Source organism: Carcharhinus amblyrhynchos, chromosome 5 (assembly GCF_965287045.1).
Source record: "Carcharhinus amblyrhynchos chromosome 5, sCarAmb.v2.hapA, whole genome shotgun sequence".
Taxonomy (NCBI): Eukaryota; Metazoa; Chordata; class Chondrichthyes; order Carcharhiniformes; family Carcharhinidae; genus Carcharhinus; species Carcharhinus amblyrhynchos.
In genome coordinates, this window is record NC_137328.1 from 5,571,543 (window position 1) to 5,593,081 (window position 21,539).

General features: G+C 48.3%; 1 protein-coding gene across 1 annotated transcript in view; it reads right to left on the minus strand.

The window, feature by feature from the left end:
* The window catches only part of LOC145343385 (coronin-2A-like), a 127,651-nt gene that overhangs the window by 57,080 nt on the left and 49,032 nt on the right, over positions 1-21,539 (minus strand). The window contains exon 2 of the mRNA XM_080189600.1: positions 12,981-13,089. The gene's annotated coding sequence lies outside the window, so the exon portion shown is untranslated. The remainder of the gene's footprint in view (positions 1-12,980; positions 13,090-21,539) is intronic.

Here is a 21,539-nt window from a genome sequence, read left to right on the forward strand (position 1 = left end):
CAGCACCCAGTACACATGGCTACAACAGCACCCAGCACACATGGATACAACAGCACCCAGTACACATGGATACAACAGCACCCAGCACACATGGATACAACAGCACCCAGCACACATGGCTACAACAGCACCCAGTACACATGGCTACAACCGCACCCAGTACACATGGATACAACAGCACCCAGCACACATGGATACAACAGCACCCAGCACACATGGCTACAACAGCACCCAGCACACATGGATACAACCGCACCCAGTACACATGGATACAACAGCACCCAGCACACATGGCTACACAGCACCCAGCACACATGGCTACACAGCACCCAGTACACATGGATACAACAGCACCCAGCACACATGGCTACACAGCACCCAGTACACATGGATACACAGCACCCAGTACACATGGCTACAACAGCACCCAGTACACATGGATACAACAGCACCCAGCACACATGGATACAACAGCACCCAGCACACATGGCTACAACAGCACCCAGTACACATGGATACAACCGCACCCAGTACACATGGATACAACAGCACCCAGCACACATGGCTACAACAGCACCCAGTACACATGGATACAACAGCACCCAGCACACATGGCTACACAGCACCCAGTACACATGGATACAACAGCACCCAGCACACATGGATACAACAGCACCCAGTACACACACAAACACAGAGTTAGGACGCAGATAATCAAAACGTATCACAACCAGATGCCTTCGAACAATCAGCAGCTCCACAGCCCTTCAGTGGCTTTGAAATAAAATCTTGTTTTAGCCAGATCCAGGCCCTGCTCCACTCTTCATTGAACTAGGATTAATCCCCTGGTTTAGTGACAATGGTAGAGTGGGAGATGTGTTGGACCTTGAGGTTGCAGGTTGTACTGGAATACAATTCTGCTGTTACTGATGGCCCACAGCGCCTCATCGATCCCGGTCTTGAGTTTCTAGATCTGATTGAAGTCTACCCCATTTAGCATGGTGGAAATGCCACACAATATAATGGGGTGGAGGGATCCTCAACATGGAAACAGGATTTTGTCTCCACAAGGACTGTGTAGTGTCTCTCCTACTGATACTGTTATGGGCAGATGCATTGGCATCATATAGGCTCGTGAGGATGAGGTTAAGTATGTCTTCCCCTCCTGTTGGTTCCCTCACCACCAGCCGCAGTCCCAGTCTGGCAGCAACGTCCTTCAGGACCTGTCCAGCTCGGTCTGTGGTAGTGTGACCGAGACACTCCTGGGCCAGGATTTTCCGCTCCCGTTCCTGTTGGGTCAGCAACGGAAACACGAGAAGGCCAAACACTGCGTGTGCCCTCCCCCCCGTCAGCGATAGGCCACTTTCCCAGACACACAATACCAGGAACCCAACGGTGATAAATTTACAGGTGACGATCGGGCCCGAACGCCAGAACCGACCGCCCCACCCCCAAAAAAAATCCATCCACGGCAGTGTGACGTCAGAATGGCGTGAAGCATGACTGATCTCAGAAGGAGTGCACCCTGGTGGGCAGTACTCCCAGGCAAGGTCGGGGGTGGAGTGGGAGGGAGGGCCATGCCGGGGTAGAGCCAGCTGTGATACATGTATGTTGGAGGTTTGGGGTGTGTACTGCCCCTTTAAGAGTGCAGGTCATGTGACCCCCAGGAAGCGCTAACCTGGGGGTGGGGACGGAGAGGGAGGGGGGGTGGGGAGGGGGAGGGAGGGGGGTGGGGTGGGCAGGGGGAGTGTCACCTGAGGCATCAGCGTCTCCTTAAGGCAATAAAAAGGGGGGAGAAAAAAGAACTCTCTTGAAGAAGGATTTGAGGAAGTCCCTCGGTTACCGGGAACCACTCTAATGGGGCTTTCTAATTAGACTTTCAGCAAACAAACAAACAAACAGTCACCATAGTAACCAGATTTTTATGATTAAAGTGAACCATTTCGACCTAATGAATAGCTCTTATCTAAATGTACCTCCATCGCGCCCAGTAAATAGCTGGTAACTGGAATCAGTTTCACTGCTGGGAAACTCAACAAGTCATAAATCATCACGTCACTTTTCAATTCTCAGTCAAGATCCCACCAGCTGCAACGTACTGACGACCCCCCACCCCCCGATGGTCTGCTGTTTCAGCAACGTGGGTGGGGAACGACGGATAAATTATTGGCCGGGACCCCATGGGATTCCACCCCGGGGTCATTTAAATTTACCCGAGAGCCGGACAGGATCTCACTTCGACGTGTCAGCTGACAAAGAACAAAGAACAGCACAGGAAACAGGCCCTTCGGCCCTCCAAGCCTGTGCCGCGTATCGGTCCAACCAGACCATTCGTTTGTATCCCTCCATTCCCAGGCTGCTCATGTGACTGTCCAGGTAAGTCTTAAACGATGCCAGTGTGTGCGCCTCCACCACCCTACTTGACATAACAGCACCTCAACTCTCCCTCAGCTCTCCCCTCATCTCCCCCCCCACCCACCTCAGCACACTCCCCGGTCTCCTGGCCAATATCTATCCTTCAATCAGTATCACCAAGTCAGATTATCTAGTCATTATCACACACCTGAATCTATGGGAGCTTGCTGTGCACATATTGGCTATTGCGTTTCCTAAACTTCCATGGATGGCACAGTGGGTTAGCGTTGCTGCCTCACATCTCCAGGGATCTGGGTTCGATTCCGGCCTTGGGTGACTGTGTGGAGTTTGCACTTTCTCCACGTGTCAGCGTGGGTTTCCTATGGGTGCTCCGGTTCCCTCCCACATGCCAAAGATGAGCAGGTTAGGTGGATTGGCCATGCTAAATTGCCCCTTGATGCCCCAAGATGTGTGTGTTCATAGAATCCCTACAGTGAGAGAAGAAGGCCATTCGGCCCAACAAGTCTGCACTGACCACAATCCCACCTAGGCCCTATTCCCATAACCCCTCATATTTAGTCTGCTAATCCCCCTGACACTAGTGTTAATTTAGCAATCCACTAACCAGCAAATCTTTGGAGTGTGGGGGGAAACTGGAGTGTATTGGGTGGATTAGCCATGGGCAACGTGGGGTTAGAGGGATAGGGCAAGGGTGTGGGCCTGGGTAAGGTTCAATGGGCCGAATGGTCTCCTTCTGTAGGAGACGTAGGAAACCCACGCTGACATGTGGAGAAGGTGCAAATTCCACATGGTCACCCAAGGCCAGAATCGAACCCTGGAGCTGCGAGACAGCAATGCTAACCACTGTGCCATCTATGGAAGTCTAGGAAATGCAATAGCCAATTTGTGCACAGAAAGCTCCCATAAGTCAGGGGTGTGAAAATGACCAGATAATCTGTCTTTGCGATATTGATTGAGGGATAAATATTGGCTGGTAAGCACTTGGGGGTGTCAGAAAAGCACCATGTATATAAAGAAAAGAAATTCTCAGATAGTTTAATTGGAAGTTTTGAGTTCTTTTCCAGAGGAAATGCGTCTTTGAAGCCGAGAGTTACCTTGTCAAATGTTATTGTTTTATTTCAGGTGGAACATTCCACATCTGTTGCCAGAAGCCGTTTCTGATCTGTTACCAGCCCAGAAACAGATCAAATAACTCTGGCTTGCTATGGTGCTTTTGACACTGCACAGGACCAGAGGCAGCGAGTTCTTTATAACACCATGAGCTGTTGTGATCAGGAAGTTCGCTGCCTGAAAGTGGGGGGTGTTGGAAGCAGATGCAACAGTAAATTTCAAAAGGAAATTGGATAAGCACTTGAAGTGGGGAAACACACAATGCAGTATAGGTGTGAGACTAACTGGGCAACTCCTTCAAACAGCAGGCGCAAGAAGTATTAAAAATAGGAGCAGGAGGAGACATTATGGCTCTTCAAGTCTCCTCCATCATTCAGACCAATCTTAGCCGATCTTGGACATCAGATTTACTTTCCCGCCCGCTCCCATATCCACTTATTCCCCAAAACATCAAATATCTGTCTATTTAACTGTATCCGTGTACCTGGTGGATGGCGTTCTCACATCTCGCAGAGATTGCTGTGGCAGGGTTGTGTGGTGCTGTGGTCACTGTTCTCCTGAAGGCTGGGTAGTTTGCTGCAGACAATGATCTACTTGAGGTTGTGCCGTTGTTTGAAGGCAAGAAGTGGGGGTGTGGAGATGGCCTTGGCGAGATGTTCGTCTTCATTGATGACGTGTTGAAGGCTCCAGAGAAGATGTAGCTTCTCCGCTCCGGGGAAGTACCGGACGATGAAGAGTACTCTGGTACTCTGTCTGCCGTGTCCCATGTTTGTCTTCTGAGGAGGTCGGTGCGGTGGCGCGTTGGAACTGTCAATCGATGAGTCGAGCGCCATATCCTGTTCTTATGAAGGCATCTTTCTGCGTCTGTGAAAGATGCCCACTAGCTTGGCTCAGTGTGGGACGCTGTAGGGCATCTTAAACTGTGAACGAGGGCACACTTCAATAAAGAGCATGCCAGTATTGAAGCATTCAAGCCTACCTCATGGTCCTTTATGAAGGGTGGCACGGTGGTTAGCACTGCTGCCTCACAACGCCAGGAACACAGGTTCGACTCCTGTCTTGGATCTCTGTCTGTGCGGAGTCTGCACATTCTCCCTGTGTCTGCGTGGGTTTCCTCCGGCTGTTCCGGTTTCCCCCCCCACATTCTGAAAGACGTGCTGGTTAGGTGCATTGACCCGAACAGGTGCTGGAGTGTGGCGACTAGGGGAATTTCACAGTAACTTCATTGCAGTGTTAATGTTAGCTTACCTGGGACACTAATAAAGAAACCTTTAATCTCTAGGAGCATACATAATAGGCTCAAACCTCTGTTTTTTGCTGCACAGACACAGTCAAACCTACTCAGCTTTTCCAGCACTTCTTTCCATCTTTAAATATAGAGACCAAAACTTCATACATTATTTTAATGTGGTCTCACCAAAGATCAAATGGTGCATAAAGATCTGTGCTGCATAATTTTAATTGACATATGGTCTTCAGACTCATTCTTTTTTTTTACTTATTAGTGTTACAAGTCGGCTTACATTAACACTGTAATGATGTTTATGTGAAAATCCCTTAGTTGCCACACTCCGGTGCCTATTCGGGTACACTGAGGGAGAATTTAACACAGCCAATGCATCTAACCAGCATGCCTTTCCCATGCTGACACGGTGAGAACATGCAGACTCCACACAGACAGGTGACCCAAGCTGGGAATCGAACCTGGAATCCTTAGCGCTGTGAGGCAGCAGTGCTAACCACCGTGCCGCATTCAGGTACCAAAGATCCAGTTAACAGCTGCAGGCGTCCACAGCCTGACACAGAAGGGGACGCTGCAATGTGGAGAAGAATTAAAAGGTATCGATGCTCCCCGTCCCCACACATGGAGCTGGTGGACGAGGGCCACATTCCCTCGAATTAACAATCGAGCTATAAATCAACAGCAATCGGCCGCTCGCTCTGGAGGCAATGGTATTGTAACTGTAAAACCAGTTCTGGTTTGACATCACAGAACAACGGCAAACAAAATAGATCAGAAGAGCCCGAGGGGATCTCCTTTTGAACTTCGAGATATTTGAGCAACCTACAGAAGAGTGATTTTTAAGTGAACAGATCTGCCAAAATACTAATTGGACAGGAGTTCTGTTCCTGTAGATAAGTGCCCACCCAACAGGCTCTGGTACCCATGGCAGCAACTGACAATTCCTGTCCAAACTCAACACACCCTCTGCCTGTCCACTGACTTCTCCGTCCCTCTCCGCGACGCTCTGCGTGCCGAGAATGTTTACCAGAAAATGTGCTCCAGAATCGGACAGTGTAAGAAATGTCCTTCTGATCCTACAGCAGGAGGATGGCAGCTCCAGCACAAACACAGAAGGAAGACCTTGCATTTGTGAAATGACTTTCACCAACCTCAGGACTGCCCGAAGGGGCTTTTTGTTTTTACAGCCAATGAAGCACTTCCGAGGCAGGAACAGAGAATGCTGGAAAACCTCAGCGGGTCTGACAGCCTCTGCGGAGAGAGAATAGAGCCGACATTTCGAGTCTGGACAAAGGGTCATCCAGACTCAAAACGTTGCCCAGGTTCGAGTCCCACTCCAGTGCTCGAGCACAGAATTCCAGGCTGCCACTCCAGTGAAGTACTGAGGGAGTGCTGCACTGTCCGAGGTGCCGTCTTTTGGATGAATTGGTAAACTGGGCCCCTCTGCTTGGATGGTTATCGAAGATCTCCATTTTGAAGAGGAGCGGGGGAGTTATCCACTTATGTTCCTTGGCCAAACATCGATCCCTCAACCAACGTCAATTTTCACCCAGTTATTAAACATTGCCGTTGTGGGAGCTTGCTGTGCGTAAATTGGTTGCTGCACTTCTTATTTTCCAGCAGGGGCCACAGTCCAGTAAGTACTTCACTGGCTGTAAAGTGCTTTGTGATTGTCAAGGACGCTCTCATTTTCTGTTTGAAGTCACGGCGCAGTGTCAGTTAAATCGTGCAATCCCTTACAGTACAGAGGGAGGTCATTCGGCCCACTGAGACTGCGCCGATTCTCTGAAAGAACATCCCACCCAAGGCCAACCACACCCTCACTGCCCTATGCCCATAGCCCCACACATTTACTGTAGCTAATCCACCTAACCTACACGTCTGCGGACACTAAGTGAGTCACCTGATGAAGGTGCAGTGTTCCGAAAGCTCGTGCTACAAATAAACCTGTTGGACTTTAACCTGGTGCTGTGAGACTACTTACTGTGCCCACCCCCAGCTGGCATCTCCACGTCTATTTTGAAGTCTGGGAGGAAAGCAGAGCACCTGGAGGAAACCCATGCAGACATGGGGGGAATGTGCAAATTCCAGACAGCAGTCATCCAAGGCTGGAATCAAACCCAGGTCCCTGGCACTGCGAGGCAGCAATGCCAACCACTGTGCCATCATGCCACCCATGTCCAATAAATGTTTCTTAAATTAGCTCAGCAGGTATTGGATGGGCATGAAGGACATTTAAATATGCTTCCATTGGCAGAGATGGGTGACAGATGGCAAAAGGACCAGGAGCTCGGGGAGAACTGATCATCCAGAGTGTGTGGTTCACACCTTTTGTATTTCAGGGTGATTAACTCTGTGGCAATTCCCCTCCCGACCAAGGTCCCAGGTTCGATTCCCGGCTTGGATGATTCTGTGGAGTTTGCGCATTCTCCCCGTGTCTGTGCGGGTTTCCTCCAGATGCTCCGGTTTCCTCCCACAAGCCTAAAGATATATGAGTTAGGTGGATTGCTAAATTGCCTCTCGGTGTCCAAAGATGTGTGGGTTAGGTCAATTAGCCACGCTGAATGTGTGGGGTCACGGGATAGGGCGGAGAGGGTGGGCCTGGGGTGGTTGGCCTTGAGTGGGATGCTCTTCCGGAGAGTCGGTGTAGAGTCAGCGGGCCGAGTGGCCTCCCTGGGTACCGCGGGGGCTTGCCTGATTTAACCGATGCTGCAAAAATTCAGACTGGACGCAGATAGACAGGGCCACATCTCAAGAGCAGGTTGTAGAAAGGAATGTGGGCATCAGCTCAACAATGTTTAAATTCTTGTAATTCCGGAGAAATAGTTTGCAAAGTCAACTCAAAAATAATCATCACTGAGATTTGGGTAGGTCTGACGCGATTGATGTGAGCCAGATGGAACTTCCAGCCATCCCCATATCGCGTATCACTGATAACAGTTTCACCCTGTCTCCATTCGATACCCGTGGCTATGACAACAGAACACACCAAACAATAACAAAGCCTTTTTTTTTGCTTGAATTACAATCTTTTGGCCCAATAGGTTCACACAATTTGGAGCATTGCCACACTGTGCCTGGTTTACTTGGCTTGCTTGGCAAGGCAGGGGTGCTTTCTTTTGGGACAGCGCTTTTAAATAGATTTTCTGCCCCTCACTGGAAAAAATAATTTAATCCCGGCTCTGCCACACCTGTCTGTTCCTGAAGGCAGAGTTTGATGCCAAGCGGACCTCTTTCGTGAAGAAATCTATACGATAAAACTTGGAGTTTATTTATCAGTGTCACGAGCAAGGCTTACGTTAACACTGCAATGAAGTGAAAATCCCCTAGTCGCCACATTCTGTTCGGGTACACTGAGGGAGAATTTAGCGCAGCCAATGCACCCTAACCGGCACGTCTTTCCGACTGTGGGAAGGAACCCAAGCAGACACGGGGAGAATGTGCAGCTTCCACGCAGACAGTAACCCAAGCCAGGAACCGAACCTGGGTCCCTGGCGCTGAGAGGCAGCAGTGCTAACCGCTGTGCCACCACGTCAGAGGTCTGACAAGTGCAAACCCTCCCTGCTCCCCTTATCGAAACCTGCGTTTTCCTGAGGAGGCCAAGAGGCAGCAGACGGATCAGTGTTTCCTCTCTCTGTAACCCACTCACAAAGGTGGGAGAGAGAAGAGAGAGAGGGAGGCAGCGCAAACCTACCAGAGTACCGTCAGGGGCTGAAGGGTTAAACTCTGGCGACAGGTTGTGCAGTGTTGGCTCACGCTCCCTTTTGTCTGAAGGGTGATCTGATCGAGCTGTAGAAAGTGATAGAATAGATACGGGAGGAAATGATTTCCTCCGGCAGGGCGATCCAGAACAATGCAAGTTATTATCTCCGAAACACAACGAGTTTGTTCAGGAGCGAATGCACGAGGCACCTTTGAAAGCTTTCACTTCTAGTGCTGAATTTTACAGCCTCCTGCCTTGATGTGGGGGAGGGGGGGGGGGGGGGGGGTCTCGTATAATATACCAGGCTGTGCTCCCCGTCCCTGCCCATCGGGGTCTCCCGCGTTACGGTGAGTGGGTAAGGTGTCAGGGAAGTGACACGGCTCAGGCCACCATCACTGCTATTCACTGTGTGGAGGGGAGGGCATCATAGAATCCTTACAGCACAGAAGGAGGCCATTCAGCCCATCAAGTCTGCGCCTATTCTCTAACAAGAGCATCACATCCAGGCTCTATCTCCATAAACCCACGTATTTTTTTTAGAATCATAGAACCCCCACAGTTCAGAAAGAGGCCATTCAGCCCTTCAAGTCTGCATTGACAACAATTCTGCCCAGGCCCTATCCCGGTAGTCCCATGTATCTACCCTGCCAATCCCCCTGACACTAAGGGTCAATTTAGCACGGCCAATCCACCTAACCCACATATCTTTGGACTGTGGGAGGAAACTGGAGCATTCAGAGGAAACTCTCGCAGACATGGGGAGAACATAGGGGCAAGGTGGGGCCAGGTTTTCACTGTGTGGGCTGCTGACAGGCAACTGACCCTTGTGGCCTCTTCCCCACCCCAAGATAATACTCCCCCTCCCTTTATCCTTCCTCCCCGCCAGTCTCTAAAACCCAATTGCCCTCAATCCCCTTCAAACCTGTCCTTCCCTGGGCTCTGCCAGTAGAGGGGGGTTTGCCAAGCCTCCAGGAGGCAGTTTGGCTAAGAGCTAAATATAATCCAATTGGGTGATGAGTCTTTGCTTCCCAATTGGTGTAGGAAGGCCATATGTCAAAAGGATGGATGTGTTGGCCGACTAATGGTTGGAGGGTGGGGTGGCAAGTCATGGAGGAGGCCTCCAGGAATATAATTAAATCACAGTTGGCCACTCTATGTGCCAGGCAAGCCGGACCAAAAGATTTACCCAAACTCCAAAACCCTCACCTTCCATCTGCCTGCAGTCCCTGCAATGGCCACTGCTCCATGCTGGCGCTGCAGAGCTGCCAGCCAATTGGACTGGCCAACAGCTCCTTGGGATGGGAAACCCTCCCAGATTGGGTTTGGAGGTCCCACTCAGACCCAACTGAGATGGCACCTCAAATAATGTTGCTGCAGGAGAGCCAGGTTTCTGGTTGGCACGGTGCCAATGGATTTTTCAGTTCGGGGAGATGGGCAACATGGTCTCCCCCTCCCCCACCATGTAAAATCCAACCCTTAAGTACTTCCTTGGCGATGACGCAATTTGTGAGGTTCTGTGGTTGTGAAAGGGGGCTATATAAATGCAATCTTCCTTTCTCTTTCACAAAGGTTAGCGAAAATCGCCAACTGTCTCCCCGAAAGGGCAGTGGACGCATCATTGGAAGCTTCCGACTGCCAGTTTAATTGCTTCTCGTTGGGCGAGGGAATCGAGAGATGAAGGATCAGAAAGGCTTGCATTTTCATGATGCCTTTCACAACAACCGCAGGATGTCCCACCCCACCTATCGGTAGTTACCCCGGTAACATAGAACCATGACAGCCAATCAGCGCCTAGCAAGATCCCACGATAGAGAAGAAAAGGCAAATAAATGGAGCTGCGGTATAAATCAGTTAGGGTTAAATGAAATGGCAGAATGAGTCCAAGGGGCTGAATGGCCTCCACCTTCCTAGATGGGGGTCCAGAGGCTAACTACGACCCTCGAGCCAAGATCAAGATTGTGATCCAGCTATTCCAGCCTCCTGGTCTGTTACTCACACCCTACCTTTACCCAACCATCTACATTTACACAACGCCTTTAATTTAGTAAGAGGTTGCAAAGGGGGCTCCATGCAAGCAAATAAACTTTGACACTGAGCCACAAATGGAGATATTAGGACAGGTGACCAAAAGAGACAGAGAGAGACAGAGGTTTATGGAGGAAATCCAGATCCAGGGGCTCAGGGAGCTGAAGGCATGCCCTCTAATGCTGCAGCAATGAAATTTTGTCACATTTTGATTCCAAGAGATCAACACCTTGTCTGCTGGGGCCAGCCTGGAAAAAAACCCAGATTGCCCAGGGCCGGGGTTGGAGAACCACAGAGCCGTGAAAGCTTTGGCTTGGTGGCAACAAGTGGGATTTATCCGGATGAATTCCACAAAGCTACCCTAGAATCCGGATTGAAAGGGGACGGTTAGATGAAAAAGCAAGCCACTTCATTGTTCCAGCTGTGAGGGGAGGCGGGGCAGGGATTTTGGCCCATCCCATGTCGATGATCACATTGCACCATGTGACTTATCACCCGACTTCATGTATCATCTTGTCACGACATCAGCCATCATGCCAAATGGAGCTGCCAGTGGGTCTCGACCCACTGGAATCTGGGTCGGTGACTGCACCGCCTCTTCACAGATCCACGTTCCACCCAATCCACACACTGTCCCAGCGCTTAACCCACACAACCTCGAAAGGCTAAATTTCCTCTGGAGGGCACTGCCTCAAAGGAGCGATGGAAGCAGCTTCCAAAAGGGGATTGGATTTGAACTTGAAAGGGGCAGAAGTCCAAGGTCACGTACCAACCGACTCAAGAACAGCCTCTTCCCTGCTGCCATCAGACTTATGAATGGACCTACCTTACACCAAGTTGATCTTTCTCTACACCCTAGCAATGACTGTAACATTACATTCTGCACTCTCTCCTTTCATAAAATCATAGACTCCCTACAGGGCAGAAGGAGGCCATTTGGCCCATCGAGTCTGAACCGACCACAATCCCACCCAAACCCTATTCCCATAACATTTACCCCACTAATCCCCCTGACACTAGGGTCAATTTAGCATGTCAAATCAACCTAACCTGCACATCTTTGGACTGTGGGAGGAAACCGGAGCACCCGGAGGAAACCCACGCAGACACGGGGAGAGTGTGCAAACTCCACATTGACAGTGACCCGAAGCCAAATTGAACCCAGGTCCCTGGCGCTGTGAGGCAGCAGTGCTAATGTCAGCTATAACTCTCACCAACTTTTACAGATGCACCATAGAAAGCATTCTTTCTCCCATCCATTGACTCTGTCTACACTTCCCGCTGCCTCGGCAAAGCAGCCAGCATAATTAAGGACCCCACGTACCCCAAACATTCTCTCTCCCACTTTGATCCGTCAGGAAAAAGGTATAAAAGCCTGAAGTCACATGCCAACCCACGCAAAAACAGCTTCTTCCCTGCTGCCATCAGACTTTTGAATGGACCTACCTTGCATTAAGTTGATCTTTCTCTACACCCTAGCTATGACTGTAACACTACACTCTGCACGCTCTCCTTTCCTTCCCTATGAACGGTATGCTTTGTCTGTATAGCGCACAGGAAACAATAGTTTTCACTGTATATTAATACATGTGACAATGATAAATCAAATCAAAAAGCAGCACGTAGGAGAGTATCTTGAAGGGGGATCTTCCACCTTCAGCCTCTTCGAGGAGGTCCCTGACCCAGACTCAGGAGTGTGTCTGGAGTTCCATCATTTTCCTTTAACAGTGGATCCGTGATGTCGGGCACCTTTTCAACGTGGAACCTGGGTATGATGGCGGGACACACATCATCAAGCCTGCCTCGCCACGGGAGATGATGCAAAACCTTTGGATGAGTAATTAATTACACTGGGGAAGATGTGCCGTAATATCCCAGCCCCTACCCTCCACCGTGGGACTTGGTCCCGGATCAGATGGGAAAATTCTGCCCGAGTCACGCCATCATCCTCCACTCAATCCTTCACCTGAGGAGATATCTTGTAAAAAGCTAGTTGGGATGACACAAAAACGTTGGTTTTCTGCCGATCAAAAACAAAAGCAAAAAACACTAAAGGTCACAGCCCTAAAAACAGTTCTTTTTCTCTCTCTCTCTCTCTCCACAGATGTTGCCTGACCTGCTAAGCCTTCCAGGAATTTCCGCTTTAAGAAACACATCGCCTTTCAAAAAAGGCCACAAAAAATGATACACGCCCAACCATAAGATATGAGAGCAGAATTAGGCCATTCGGCCCATCGAGTCTGCTCCGCCATGCAATCATGGCTGATATGATTCCCATCCCCATTCTCCTGCCTTCTCCTCCTAACCCTTGGTCTCCTTATTGATCAAGAACCCACCTATCTCTGATAGATAGAAAGCACGAGTGAAACAGAGCGGAAACTTATCGAATTAAAGCAAAGATGAGATCCAGAGCAAACCCAAATTCATGCGAGAGACAGGCTGCGGAGAATATGGTAGGCCGCTGAAGCATGCATAAGGACCAGATTCACCACAAAAAGGGACTGCAAACTTATCGCCACAAACCTTGCAACGTGTCCAAGTTGAGGGAATCCCTGTAACGCAACGCCCGGCCGAGGTTGACTGTAGTTCAGATTAAACCAGTCTTCTACAAAACGTCATCAGCTTCAGAATCCTAAAATGGACAACACAGGATTGTCAAAACGTTTGCCACCAAAAACCTTTGTAGCTAAAACGTGCAAAGTTATTGCTAGGTTATCAGTGACACAAATAGCAGCAGAAGTTCCAAACTCTGTCTCACAAAGTGTGCTACATTACCGGCTCCTTATCATTCCGTGGGTGGGATTTTTCCAATCCTGCCAGTAGGGGACATTGTCACGGGCAGGACGGTCGCATTTGGAGAGTGGCCAAATGTCAACTGAGCGGGGAAAATTCCGACCCGAGTTTAAGTCATTCTGAGCAAAATCTTCCAGCTCTTCACACTGGCAGGAACATCTGGTCCCGATATCAGCACATCCCCATTCCTGGCAACGTGAGGTGGAATGAATGGGAAATTCTCACTTTTGGAGAAGGGGGGGGGGTGCCATAAAGTTTCTGCTGAGACTTATTGATGTGTTAAAATTGAAGTTTTGCGGTGGGATTTGAACATGTGTCTCTTGATTATGAATTCACATTCCCAAACCCTTAGCAGAATATTGGGTATAACCAAACAAAAAACACAGTTCCAGTTAGAGTGGGGTTACAGAGACCATTATAGAGTCCTACTGTGCAGAAGGAGGCCATTTGGCCCATCAAGCTTGCACCAACAACAATCCCACCCAACCCCTATCCCCCTGCATCTACCCAAGTTAGTCCCCCTGACACTAAGAGACTACTTAGCATGGCCAATCCACCTAACCTACACATCTTTAGACTATGGGAGGAAACAAGGAGCACCCAGAGGGGACCCACGCAGATACGGGGAGAAGGTGCGGACTCCACACAGACAGTAACCCAAGCTGGGAATCGAACCCAGCTCCCTGGTGCTGTGAGGCAGGGGTGCTAACCACTGTGCCATCCTGCATGCTTTAGCCAAATTCTTCCTGATCAACTTACAACACATTGCACCACAGTTGTCAGCTAAATTTTGACAGCCAACAATACTGCTGGCTTAATGCTGGAGTATGTAAAAGAATAGTTAGTTATTAAAAAATTAGTTAGCACACTACACTCAATATATTATACTTCCCACGCCAAGTGAAATATATCCTTGGAACAAAATGAGAAAAACAATGCATAACATTAAATATTAGCCGCTGGCCAAAAGCTTTGTTTTAACTGATCTGCCTCCAAGATAAAGCTGCATTAGTTTTCCTTTATGAATGTCAGCATCTGCCACGGCACTCACACAATTTCTAATTTAATTATGATTTTGCACCCCCCCACCTCCCCCTTCCGTTGGGCAGTTTGTAACTTTACTAGATTACCAAGATATTGAGACCTGTTACTGAAATATGAAACCAAGCTCATTTTTAATTGCAATACGATGCATGTCCTTCTGTCACACGGCCAGCTTTTATCCCAGGTATGTGATGCAACACACTACTCACAACTGGTTCCCACATGGCACAGGCAACGTGTTAAAAAATAAATCTAACCCAGCACCGAATGCACCACTTGCCTGTGGCAAAAGTCCACCTTCATTAACGTGGAACTAGTCAGCACCAGACTAAACTACTGCATTTTTAATTACTTTTTACATGGGGTTAGTATCACAGCGGTAGCTTCAGACAGCTGGGCTGCTGCACCTTGGCACCTGTGAGACATGGAGCCCCCTCTATATATTCAGCGCACACTGTGGAGCGCTATGTTGGGATGTGGAGATGCTGGTGTTGGACTGGGGAGGGCACAGTGAGAAGTCTCACAACACCAGGTTAAAGTCCAACAGGTTTATTTGGAATCACGAGCTTTCGGAACGCTGCCCCTTCACAAGGAGAGACTCACCTGATGCAGGAGCAGCACTCCGAAAGCTCGTGACTCCAAACAAACCTGTTGGACTTTAACCTGGTGTTGTGAGTTTTATGTTGACTCATGAGCAACTAAAAACACAAAAGTGCTGGAAATACTCAGCGAGCCTGGTAGCAACTCTAGAGAGAGAAACAGAGCCGACAGAGCGGGATTCTTAAAATTTAAGAAGCAATTAAATTGGGCCATAGCATACAAGACTACAGACCTAGTGCTGGGAAATGGGATGTGGATAGGTGCTTGGTGGCCAGCACTGACACAATGGGCCAAAGGGCCTGCTCCCAGGCTGCAAAATCTACAGCTTTATGATTTTTCAACTCCCCACCAGCGTGGAATTCGGAATTCCTACCCGGACGTTCTTCCAGTCTGTCAGCTTTATCACCCCCCACTCCCGACCACAATGGGCGGAACTGGAAAATCTAGGCCAATGTTTCAGGTGAGTCTTCGTCCGAACCACAGTTCACAGGGTTCTGGTTTTCCACACGGCCTTTTGAAGAGACAAACTATTTGAAAGTGACGCTGCTGCCTACATTGCGGAACGTGGGGAAGTTTCAACAACAACAACAAGCTGCATTCCTATAGCAGCTTCATCCCTAGGGGAGTTGGTCGGGGGGGGTGTTGGGACTGTGGGGGGGATACTTCACAGAGGCAGCAGGAATCACCGACGCAGTGAAGGGGTTAGAAGGAAGAGCGTCCAAAAACCTTTGGTTAAATTGGTGACTCAGACAACAACAGCCTGCATTCACGTAACACCTTTCCATTTGTAAAACATTCCAAAACTCACAGGATTTTTATCAAACGGGAATTTGACACAGGAGGCTCGCCCTTTATGTCTTACTCTCCCAACCAGTCAAACTGAGTACGTCACAGTTATCCGCCAGCGTGGACAGAGAGGATGGGAGGGTGGGATTGGCAGAGAGAAAAACCAGTCTGAAATTGGTCAGCACAAATCTGGAAGAACCGGATCTCCCTCAGAATCATCTTCCACTGGTTTTAATTTTCTTTCACGCGTTGGGTGGATTGGCTATGTTCAATCGCCCCTTTAGTGTCTCCAAACACGTAGATTAGATGGGATTAGCCATGGTAAATGTGTGGGGTTACAGGGATAGGGCAGGGGAGAGGGCCTGGGTAAACTACCCTGTCAGAGAGTTGGCACAGAATTGATGGGCCAAATATTTAAAGTTTATTTATTAGTGTCACAAGTAGGCTTACATTAACACCGCTTACTGCGAAAACCCGAGTCACCACGCGCCAGCACCTGTTCGCGTAGACCGAGGGAGAATTTAGCATGGTCAATCAACCTAATCTGCACATCTTTAGAGAGTGGGAGGAAACCCACGCAGACACGGGGAGAACATGCAAACTCCGCACAGACAGTGACCCAAGCCGGGAATCGAACCCGGATCCCTGGCTCTGTGAGGCAGCAGTGCTAACCACTGTGCCACAGTGCTGCCCCATGGTCCCTTCTGCACTGGAGGGATGCTATGATTGACAACTAGTTGTGGAAGTGGTTTTCTCAGTGCCATGTTGCCTTAAACATCTGGTCCTTTTTAGTCTCGTTACAAATATGTAAAATAACAAAACAAAATCACATCTTTCTGCTATATGTCAGCCTGAGAAATGGATACACAAACCGCAGGGAGTTAGTCTTCTTTGACCTCCGCTGTTAACCGGGGAGGTGGTTCAGGGAAGGGAAGATAACAGATGGCAGCTTGTAAAAAAACTCAGCAGCACCCAAAGTATGTGAGAGTTGAGGTAACCATTAGCTTGGCAAATAAGTGGGATTATGTTTCTTGTAAAATGTCCAGGCCGTTACTTATCGTCCGTGAATTCACTTAGTGGTTCTGCTATGTTCGTTCAACTGATGGGCTTCTTGTTAAAAAAAAACTCTTGAAGTTGTGCTGTTGATGTTTGTTGGATCTTTTTAGAACACATCTTGGTGATGAACCTTATTTGTCACCCAGTCTCCATGCTCCTCAACTCCTCACCGGATAAGTACAGCTTGGTCTGACTCAGTGACGATCTGTTTAAGCCTAAACTTATCTTCGACCCCACATCCTATGCTCCCAGTGTGCTCACTTCCACCTCTCCCGTTACGCTTGTGTAGCGGGGAGTTGGACCATTTCACCCTTCGGAAAACTCAACTCCTCCTGGCTCCCAGTCCTGAGCAACGTTAGAGGGCAGCTCATGTCCTCTCTCACCAACTTTTACAGATGCACCATAGAAAGCATTCTTTCTGGTTGTATCACAGCTTGGTATGGGCTTCTGCTCTGCCCAAGACCACAAGGAACTACAAAGATCGTGAATGTAGCCCAATCCATTACTCAAACCAGCCTCCCATCCATTGACTCTGTCTATACTTCCCGCTGCCTCGGGAAAAGCAGCCAGCATAATTAAGGACCCCACACATCCCGGACATTCTCTCTTCCACCTTCTTCCGTCGGGAAAAAGATACAAAAGTCTGAGGTCACGTACCAACCGACTCAAGAACAGCTTCTTCCCTGCTGCCATCAGACTTTTGAATGGACTTTGCTCGCACTAAGTTGATCTTTCTCTACACCCTCGCTATGACTGTAACACTACATTCTGCACTCTCTCCTTTCCTTCTCTATGAACGGTATGCTTTGTCTGTATAGCACGCAAGAAACAATACTTTTCACTGTATACAAATACATGTGACAATAATAAATCAAATCAAATTAGAAGGGAGTGCAGCGAAGGTTTACCAGGCTGATTCCTGGGATGGCAGGTCTGTCATATGAGGAGAGACTAAATTGGTTAGGATTATATTCACTGGAGTTTGGACGAGTGAGAGGGGATCTGATAGAAACGTATAAAATTCTAACAGGGTTAGACAGGGTAGATTCAGAAAGAATGTTCCTGACGGTAGGGCAACGAAGGGTCACAGTTTGAGGTTAAGGGGTAAACGTTTTAGAACTGAGGTGAGGAGAAATTTCTTCACCCAGTGGGTGGTGAATGTGTGGAATTCACTATCACAGAAAGTAGTTGAGGTCAAAATGTTGTGTGATTTTTGATTTGACTTGATTTATTATTGTCACATGTATTAACATACAGTAAAAAGTATTGTTTCTTGCACACTATACAGACAAAGCATACCATTCATAGAGAAGGAGAGAGTGCAGAATGTAGTGTTACAGTCACAGCTAGGGTGTAGAGAAAGGTCAGCTTAATGCGAGGTAGGTCCATTCAAAAGCCTGACAGCAGCAGGGAAGAAACCGTTCTTGAGTCGGTTGGTACGTGACCTCAGACTTTTGTATCTTTTTCCCCATGGAAGAAGCTGGAAGAGAGAATGTCCGAGGTGCGTGGGAATTAGATATACCTCTTGGAGCTAAAGGGTAGAAGGGAGATGAGGGGAAGGGAGGGTCAGGATATTGAATTCGATGATCAGCCATGATCAAAATGAATAGTGGGGCAGGCTTGAATGGCTGATTGGCCTCCTTCTGCTTCTAGTTTCTATGAAGGAGGGAGATTGCAACAAGAAAACGGCTGGAGAAGGTTTACATCAACCCAGGCTTGCCGCTACACGAGGGCCTTCCCGATCCACCTGCTGCTTGCCTCCCATCACTCCAGTCTGGACCGTTAAGACTAAATCCAGTTAATACGGTGAGCCTTAACCAGTAACATTGCAACTACCACAAAGTAATACACTGACTCCTTCTGGGTCGGCAAGGAGTGTCATCAAAAAGAAACTGCTTTGATTATTGCGCAAAATGGGAACTTGAAACCAAACAGCAAGACAGATTGTAAGGAACACGTTCAATTCTTGCACATTTTTTTGAACTGGAAGCTAGGGAAGGCAATAGTTCCTCATTGCATTCTCCATGGCAACACCTCACCCAATCAGGGTCAGCTTGTTCTCGCTGGAATGGCAGAGGGTGCGGGGCGACTTGATAGAAGTCTACAAGATTATAAGGCACACGGACAGAAGCTTTTTCCAAGGGTGGAAGAATCAATTACTAGGGGGGGGGGCGTAGGTTTAAGTTGTGAGGGGCAAGGTTTAAAGGAGATGTACAAGGCAAGTTTTTTTTACACAGAGAGTGGTGGGTGCCTGGAACTCGCTGTCAGGGGAAGTAGTGGAAGCAGATACGATGGTGACTTTTAAGGAGCGTCTTGACAAATACTTGAATAGGATGGGAATAGAGGGATATGGTCCCCGGAAGGGTAGGAGGTTTTAGTACTGTCAGGGCAGCATGGTCAGTGGAGACTTGGAGGGCCAAAGGGCCTGTTCCTGTGCTGTAATTTTCATTGTTCTTCGCCAACCAATCAGCACCCTTTTCTCCAGCAACATAAACTGTTCTGATGGTTTGAAATTTGGCATTTTTGTATTTGTCCTGATGAGTGCAAGATGTAAAATTTCAGCAGCATATCTCTCTTGACAGCAGCATTCGAGAATGTTAGACTGGTCGTGTCCTCACCTGACCCTGAATATCACACCACCATAGTGGGTCAGATCTCAAGCAGTGATGAGACGGAGTACAGGAAAGAGATAGAGAACTGGTGCAATGACAATAATCTCTCCCTCAATGTCAGTAAAACAAAAGAGATAGTCTTTGACTTCAGGAAGCGTAGTGGAGAATGTGTTCCTGTCTACATCAATGGTGATGAAGTGGAAATGGTCAAGAGCTTCAAGTTTCTTGGTGTTCAGATCACCAACAACCTATCCCGGTCTCTCCACGCCAATGCTATAGTTAAGAAAGCCCGCCAACACCTGTATATTCTCAGGAGGCTCAGAAAATTTGGCACGTTCGCCATGACTCTCACCAACTTTTACTGATGCACCGTGGAAAGTATCCTTTCCAGACGTATCACAGCTTGGAATGGTTCCCGCTCTGAGCAAGAAAACTACAAAGAGTTGTGAACATAGCCCAGTCCATCACTCAAACCAGCTTCCCATCCAGTGTCTCCCTCTGGACTTCCCGCTACCTCGGAAAAAGACCCCATGCACCCCAGACATTCTCTCTTCCGCCTTCTTCCTTTGGGAAAACGCACAACCGTCTGAGAACACATCCCAACCAACTCAAGAACAGCTTCTTCCCTGCAGCCTCCAGACTTTTGAATGGACCTATTATATATTAAACTGATCTCTCTCTTCACCCAGCTGTAACTGTAACACTATATCCTGCACTCTCTCCTTTCCTTCTCTATGAACGGTATGCACTGTCTGTGTATTGCGCAAGAAACGATACTTTTCACTGTATACTAATACACGTGACAATAACAAATCAAACCAGCCCAGTGGATGAACAGTAGTTAAAGGCACAAAAATCCTGGTTGTTCGGTTGTCTTTCCCTGCTCCAAGGTAACTCACGCTGGTTGGAACATAACAGACAGCAGCTAGTTTATGATGAATCAAGGATCAGCCCTAATCCAGGTGGTTCAATAGGGTACAAGGCTGTACATTGATATTAGGTGTCAAGGTTCCATAGAAAACACTCTCGTTTTTCAAGGCAGACAATTGAGAGTTCCCTTCCCACTCTCAGGACAAAAGGATGATGTATTGACGTTCTCAGTACAGTACTGTTACTATTCAATTTCCAACCCTCCAACATGACAGCTTCTCAGGTACAGAAACACTTCAGATGAATGGAACAGGACTTAGGGCTGCTAAACGTTGAACCAAGACCCTTCTGGGTGGATGCAGAAATCCCCTGGCCAATATTTCATGCAAACAAATTAACTTGGAGCAAGAGTAGGCCATTCAGTCCCTCGATCCTGATTCAATAAGATCACGGCAGATCTGACTGTGGCTTTAACCCCACATTCTGCCTAACCACTTTGATGCCCTTGTTACACAAGAATCTATCTCCCTTGAAAATATTTAATGACCCTGTCCCCATCGTTCTAGGGTTCAAAGACTCACGACTCACAGGGAGAAAGTTCTTCTCATCTCACCTCAGTCTTAAGACGGGAGGCCCCTTGCTTCTTAAACTGTTTTGCCAAGTTCTAGTCTCTCCCACAACGGGAAACATCCTCTCAGCATCCATCCTGTCAAGTCCCCTCAGAACCTTGTATGTTTCTATCAGATCGGCTCTCGTTTTCCAAAATTCCAACACCTACAGGCCCAGCTTGTCCATCCTTTCCTCACAGGATAAACGCTTCATCCTAGGAATTAGTCAAATGAACCTTCCAATGCACTTGCAACTTTTCTTAAATAAGGGGGGCAGAACAGTACACAGTATTCCAGAGAGGCAGCACAGTGGTTAGCACCGCTGCCTCACAGCGCCAGGGACCCCGGGTTCGACTGCCAGCTCGGGTCACCAGAGTCCGCACATTCTCCCTTTGTCTGCAGTGATTTTGTGCTCTGGGTTCCTCCCACAATCCAACAAACGTGCTGGTTAGGTACATTGGCCGTGCTAAATTTTCCCTCTGTGTTCCCAAACAGGCACTGGAGTGTGACAACTAGGGGATTTTCACGGTAACTTCATTGCAGTGTTAATGTAGGCATACTTGTGACACTAATAAAATAAACTTTTTTAAAAACAAATGCAGTCTCATCAATTTTTAAAGTTTGTTTATTAGTCACAAGTGGTCTTACATTAACCGAAAGAGAAAATGCTTTGACAAAGGGTCATCTGGACTCGAATTGTCAGCTCTTTTTTC